The following is a 7,562-nucleotide window of genomic DNA, read 5'->3' as shown; positions in this document are numbered from 1 at the left end:
GCTGGTCACTAAAACCTGTATAGCTTGAACCTGGTTATACAGGCTAGATGTGCTGGTCACTAAAACCTGTATAGCTTGCATAGATATGCGGGTCACTAAAACCTGTAATAGCTTGAACCTGGTTTATACAGGCTAGATATACTGGTCATTTAAAAAACCTGTATAGCTGGAACCTGGTTATACAGGCTAGATATACTGGTCACTAAAAACCTGTATAGCTGGAACCTGGTTATACAGACTAGATATGCTGGTCACTAAAACCTGTATAGCTTGAACCTGGTTATACAGGCTAGATATGCTGGTCACAGCTAGAACCTGGTTATACAGGCTAGATATGCTGGTCACTAAAACCTGTATAGCTGGAACCTGGTTATACAGACTAGATATACTGGTCACTAAAACCTGTATAGCTGGAACCTGGTTATGCAGACTAGATATGCTGGTCACTAAAACCTGTATAGCTGGAACCTGGTTATACAGGCTAGATATGCTGGTCACAACTTGAACTTGGTTATACAGACTAGATATGCTGGTCACAGCTAGAACCTGGTTATACAGGCTAGATATACTGGTCACTAAAACCTGTATAGCTAGAACTGGTTATACAGGCTATATATGCTGGTCACTAAAAACCTGTATAGCTGGAACCTGGTTATACAGGCTAGATATGCTGGTCAATAAAACCTGTATAGCTAGAACCTGGTTATACAGGCTAGATATACTAGTCACTAAATTCTGTACAGCTGGAACCTGGTTTTACAGGCTAGATATGCTGGTCACTAAAACACGGTATAGCTTGAACCTGGTTATACAGGCTAGATATGCTGGTCACTAAAACCTGTTTAGCTAGAACCTGGTTATACAGGCTAGATATGCTGGTCACTAAAACCTGTATAGCTGGAAACCTGGTTATACACAGGCTAGATATGCTGGTCACTAAAACCTGTATAGCTGGAACCTGGTTATACAGGCTAGATATACTGGTCACTAAAACCTGTTATAGCTGGAACCTGGTTATACAGACTAGATATGCTGGTCACTAAAACCTGTATAGCTAGAACCTGGTTATACAGGCTAGATATGCTGGTCACTAAAACCTGTATAGCTTGAACCTGGTTATACAGGCTAGATATGCTGGTCACTAAAACTTGTAACTTGGTTATACAGACTAGATATGCTGGTCACTAAAGCTAGAACCTGGTTATACAGACTAGATATGCTGGTCACTAAAACCTGTATAGCTAGAACCTGGTTATACAGACTAGATATGCTGGTCACTAAAACCTGTATAGCTTGAACCCTGGTTATACAGGCTAGATATGCTGGTCACAGCTTGAACTTGGTTATACAGACTAGATATGCTGGTCACAGCTAGAACCTGGTTATACAGACTAGATATGCTGGTCACTAAAACCTGTATAGCTTGAACCTGGTTATACAGGCTAGATATACTGGTCACTAAAACCTGTATAGATTGAACCTGGTTATACAGGCTAGATATGCTAGTCACAGCTAGAACCTGGTTATACAGACTAGATATGCTGGTCACTAAAACCTGTATAGATTGAACCTGGTTATACAGGCTAGATATGCTGGTCACAGCTTGAACTTGGTTATACAGACTAGATATGCTGGTCACAGCTAGAACCTGGTTATACAGACTAGATATGCTGGTCACTAAAACTGATAGCTAGAAACTGGTTATACAGGCTAGATATGCTGGTCACTAAAACCTGTATAGCTAGAACCTGGTTATACAGGCTAGATATGCTGGTCACTAAAACCTGTATAGCTGGAACCTGGTTATACAGGCTAGATATGCTGGTCACTAAAACCTGTATAGCTGGAACCTGGTTATACAGACTAGATATACTGGTCACTAAAAACCTGTATAGCTGGAACCTGGTTATACAGACTAGATATGCTGGTCACTAAAACCTGTATAGCTGGAACCTGGTTATACAGGCTAGATATGCTGGTCACAACTTGAACTTGGTTATACAGACTAGATATGCTGGTCACAGCTAGAACCTGGTTATACAGGCTAGATATACTGGTCACTAAAACCTGTATAGCTAGAACCTGGTTATACAGGCTAGATATGCTGGTCACTAAAACCTGTATAGCTGGAACCTGGTTATACAGGCTAGATATGCTGGTCAATAAAACCTGTATAGCTAGAACCTGGTTATACAGGCTAGATATACTAGTCACTAATTCTGTACAGCTGGAACCTGGTTTTACAGGCTAGATATGCTGGTCACTAAAACCGGTATAGCTTGAACCTGGTTATACAGGCTAGATATGCTGGTCACTAAAACTGTTTAGCTAGAACCTGGTTATACAGGCTAGATATGCTGGTCACTAAAACCTGTATAGCTAGAACCTGGTTATACAGGCTAGATATGCTGGTCACTAAAACCTGTATAGCTGGAACCTGGTTATACAGGCTAGATATGCTGGTCACTAAAACCTGTATAGCTGGAACCTGGTTATACAGGCTAGATATGCTGGTCACTAAAACCTGTATAGCTAGAACCTGGTTATACAGGCTAGATATGCTGGTCACTAAAACCTGTATAGCTAGAACCTGGTTATACAGGCTAGATATGCTGGTCACTAAAACCTGTATAGCTGAACCTGGTTATACAGGCTAGATATGATCATATGCTGGTCACAGTAGAACCTGTATAGCTAGAACCTGGTTATACAGGCTAGATATGCTGGTCACTAAAAACCTGTATAGCTGAACCTGGTTATACAGACTAGATATGCTGGTCACTAAAAACCTGTATAGCTAGAACCTGGTTATACAGGCTAGATATGCTGGTCACTAAAACCTGTATAGCTTGAACCTGGTTATACAGCTAGATATGCTGGTCAGGCTAGATATGCTGGTCACAGCTTGAACCTGGTTATACAGACTAGATATGCTGGTCACAGCTGATAGAACCTGGTTATACAGACTAGATATGCTGGTCACTAAAACCTGTATAGCTAGAACCTGGTTATACAGACTAGATATGCTGGTCACTAAAACCTGTATAGCTTGAACCTGGTTATACAGGCTAGATATGCTGGTCACAGCTTGAACCTGGTTATACAGACTAGATATGCTGGTCACGCTGAACCTGTTATACAGCTAGATATGCTGGTCACAAAACGTATAGCTAGAACCTGGTTATACAGACTAGATATAGATATGGTCACTAAAACCTGTATAGCTAGATATGCTGGTTACTAAACGTATAGCTTGAAACAGGCTAGATATGCTGGTCACACTTGAACCTGGTTATACAGGCTAGATATGCTGGTCACAGCTGACAGACTAGATATGCTGGTCACAGCTAGAACCTGGTTATACAGACTAGATATGCTGGTCACTAAAACCTGTATAGCTTGAACCTGGTTATACAGGCTAGATATACTGGTCACTAAAACCTGTTTAGCTAGAACCTGGTTATACAGGCTAGATATGCTGGTCACTAAAATCTGTATAGCTGGAACCTGGTTATACAGGCTAGATATGCTGGTCACTAAAACCTGTATAGCTGGAACCTGGTTATACAGGCTAGATATACTGGTCACTAAAACCTGTATAGCTGGAAACCTGGTTATACAGACTAGATATGCTGGTCACTAAAACCTGTATAGCTAGAACCTGGTTATACAGGCTAGATATGCTTGTCACTAAAACCTGTATAGCTTGAAACCTGGTTATACAGGCTAGATATGCTGGTCACAGCTTGAACTTGGTTATACAGACTAGATATGCTGGTCACAGCTAGAACCTGGTTATACAGACTAGATATGCTGGTCACTAAAACCTGTATAGCTAGAACCTGGTTATACAGACTAGATATGCTGGTCACTAAAACCTGTATAGCTTGAACCTGGTTATACAGGCTAGATATGCTGGTCACAGCTTGAACTTGGTTATACAGACTAGATATGCTGGTCACAGCTAGAACCTGGTTATACAGACTAGATATGCTGGTCACTAAAACCTGTATAGCTTGAACCTGGTTATACTGGTCACTAAAACCTGTATAGATTGAACCTGGTTATACAGGCTAGATATGCTGGTCACAGCTAGAACCTGGTTATACAGACTAGATATGCTGGTCACTAAAACCTGTATAGATTGAACCTGGTTATACAGGCTAGATATGCTAGTCACAGCTTGAACTTGGTTATACAGACTAGATATGCTGGTCACAGCTAGAACCTGGTTATACAGACTAGATATGCTGGTCACTAAAACTGATAGCTAGAACCTGGTTATACAGGCTAGATATGCTGGTCACTAAAACCTGTATAGCTAGAACCTGGTTATACAGGCTAGATATGCTGGTCACTAAAACCTGTTTAGCTGGAACCTGGTTATACAGGCTAGATATGCTGGTCACTAAAACCTGTATAGCTGGAACCTGGTTATACAGGCTAGATATGCTGGTCACTAATACAGACTAGATATGCTGGTCACTAAAACCTGTAAAGCTGGAACCTGGTTATACTGGCTAGATATGCTGGTCACTAAAACCTGTATAGCTGGAACCTGGTTATACAGACTAGAAATGCTGGTCACTAAAACCTGTATAGCTGGAACCTGGTTATACAGGCTAGATATGCTGGTCACAGCTGGAACCTGGTTATACAGGCTAGATATACTCATGGTCACTAAAACCTGTATAGCTGGAACCTGTTTGTACAGCCTAGATATGCTGGTCACAGCTAGAACCTGGTTATACAGGCTAGATATACTGGTCACTAAATTCTGTACAGCTGGAACCTGGTTTTACAGGCTAGATATGCTGGTCACTAAAACCGGTATAGCTTGAACCTGGTTATACAGGCTAGATATGCTGGTCACTAAAACCTGTTTAGCTAGAACCTGGTTATACAGGCTAGATATGCTGGTCACTAAAACCTGTATAGCTGGAACCTGGTTATACAGGCTAGATATGCTGGTCACTAAAACCTGTATAGCTGGAACCTGGTTATACAGGCTAGATATACTGGTCACTAAAACCTGTATAGCTGGAACCTGGTTATACAGACTAGATATGCTGGTCACTAAAACCTGTATAGCTAGAACCTGGTTATACAGGCTAGATATGCTGGTCACTAAAACCTGTATAGCTTGAACCTGGTTATACAGGCTAGATATGCTGGTCACAGCTTGAACCTGGTTATACAGACTAGATATGCTGGTCACTAAAACCTGTATAGCTTGAAACTGGTTATACAGGCTAGATATGCTGGTCACTAAAACCTGTATAGCTTGAACCTGGTTATACAGGCTAGATATGCTGGTCACAGCTTGAACTTGGTTATACAGACTAGATATGCTGGTCACAGCTAGAACCTGGTTATACAGACTAGATATGCTGGTCACTAAAACCTGTATAGCTTGAACCTGGTTATACAGGCTAGATATACTGGTCACTAAAACCTGTATAGCTAGAACCTGGTTATACAGGCTAGATATGCTGGTCACTAAAACCTGTATAGCTGGAACCTGGTTATACAGGCTAGATATGCTGGTCACTAAAACCTGTATAGCTGGAACCTGGTTATACAGGCTAGATATACTGGTCACTAAAACAGCTAGAACCTGGTTATACAGACTAGATATGCTGGTCACTAAAACTGATAGCTAGAACCTGGTTATACAGGCTAGATATGCTGGTCACTAAAACCTGTATAGCTAGAACCTGGTTATACAGGCTAGATATGCTGGTCACTAAAACCTGTATAGCTGGAACCTGGTAATACAGGCTAGATATGCTGGTCACTAAAACCTGTATAGCTGGAACCTGGTTATACAGGCTAGATATGCTGGTCACAGCTGGAACCTGGTTATACAGGCTAGATATATTGGTCACTAAAACCTCTATAGCTTTAACCTTGTTATACAGGCTAGATATACTGGTCACTAAAACCTGTATAGCTGGAACCTGGTTATACAGACTAGAAATGCTGGTCACTAAAACCTGTATAGCTGGAACCTGGTTATACAGGCTAGATATGCTGGTCACAGCTGGAACCTGGTTATACAGGCTAGATATACTCATGGTCACTAAAACCTGTATAGCTGGAACCTGTTTGTACAGCCTAGATATGCTGGTCACAGCTAGAACCTGGTTATACAGGCTAGATATACTGGTCACTAAGTTCTGTACAGCTGGAACCTGGTTTTACAGGCTAGATATGCTGGTCACTAAAACCGGTATAGCTTGAACCTGGTTATACAGGCTAGATATGCTGGTCACTAAAACCTGTTTAGCTAGAACCTGGTTATACAGGCTAGATATGCTGGTCACTAAAACCTGTATAGCTGGAACCTGGTTAAACAGGCTAGATATATATATGCTGGTCACTAAAACCTGTATAGCTGGAACCTGGTTATACAGGCTAGATATACTGGTCACTAAAACCTGTATAGCTGGAACCTGGTTATACAGACTAGATATGCTGGTCACTAAAACCTGTATAGCTAGAACCTGGTTATACAGGCTAGATATGCTGGTCACTAAAACCTGTATAGCTTGAACCTGGTTATACAGGCTAGATATGCTGGTCACAGCTTGAACTTGGTTATACAGACTAGATATGCTGGTCACAGCTAGAACCTGGTTATACAGACTAGATATGCTGGTCACTAAAACCTGTATAGCTAGAACCTGGTTATACAGACTAGATATGCTGGTCACTAAAACCTGTATAGCTTGAACCTGGTTATACAGGCTAGATATGCTGGTCACAGCTTGAACCTGGTTATACAGACTAGATATGCTGGTCACTAAAACCTGTATAGCTTGAAACTGGTTATACAGGCTAGATATGCTGGTCACTAAAACCTGTATAGATTGAACCTGGTTATACAGGCTAGATATACTGGTCACTAAAACCTGTATAGCTAGAACCTGGTTATACAGACTTGATATGCTGGTCACTAAAACCTGTAAAGCTGGAACCTGGTTATACTGGCTAGATATGCTGGTCACAGCTAGAACCTGGTTATACAGACTAGATATGCAGGTCACTAAAACCTGTATAGATTGAACCTGGTTATACAGGCTAGATATACTGGTCACTAAAACCTGTATAGCTGGAACCTGGTTATACAGGCTAGATATGCTGGTCACTAAAACCTGTATAGCTTGAACCTGGTTATACAGGCTAGATATGCTGGTCACAGCTAGAACCTGGTTATACAGACTAGATATGCTGGTCACTAAAACCTGTATAGCTTGAACCTGGTTATACAGGCTAGATATACTGGTCACTAAAACCTGTATAGCTGGAACCTGGTTATACAGGCTAGATATGCTGGTCACTAAAACCTGTATAGCTGGAACCTGGTTATACAGGCTAGATATGCTGGTCACTAAAACCTGTATAGCTGGAACCTGGTTATACAGGCTAGATATGCTGGTCACAGCTTGAACTTGGTTATACAGACTAGATATGCTGGTCACAGCTAGAACCTGGTTATACAGGCTAGATATACTGGTCACTAAAACCTGTATAGCTGGAACCTGGTTATACAGGCTAGA

The sequence above is a fragment of the Argopecten irradians genome, chromosome 2 (assembly GCF_041381155.1).
Source record: "Argopecten irradians isolate NY chromosome 2, Ai_NY, whole genome shotgun sequence".
In the NCBI taxonomy this organism is placed as follows: domain Eukaryota; kingdom Metazoa; phylum Mollusca; class Bivalvia; order Pectinida; family Pectinidae; genus Argopecten; species Argopecten irradians.
Note: the sequence above shows the minus strand (reverse complement) of the source record.